Below are 312 nucleotides of genomic sequence, written 5' to 3'. Positions count from 1 at the left end.
GAAAGTATTAGCACCCTACGACATCCCCTAAAAACGGTTACCTATAATTAATTGTGCAAAATTATATCAACTTAACTATATTAATTTTTCTTTATTATTAAATATAGATATAAAATTATTTTTTATAAATATGATTTTTTGAGATAAAAGCGCGTTTAAAAGAGTAAAAAAGGGTTTTATCATTGTGCTTGACAAGAGTGTGATCTTGCTCCTACGTATCTCCTGGTGCGATGGAGAAATCAAAGCTACGTAGTTCTTGGTAAAAAATGTGAATGCGTTGATTGCTTTTAAATAAATTGTATTTTGTTACTT

This window comes from Cicer arietinum, chromosome 5 (genome assembly GCF_000331145.2).
Source record: "Cicer arietinum cultivar CDC Frontier isolate Library 1 chromosome 5, Cicar.CDCFrontier_v2.0, whole genome shotgun sequence".
NCBI classification, from domain to species: domain Eukaryota; kingdom Viridiplantae; phylum Streptophyta; class Magnoliopsida; order Fabales; family Fabaceae; genus Cicer; species Cicer arietinum.
Note: the sequence above shows the minus strand (reverse complement) of the source record.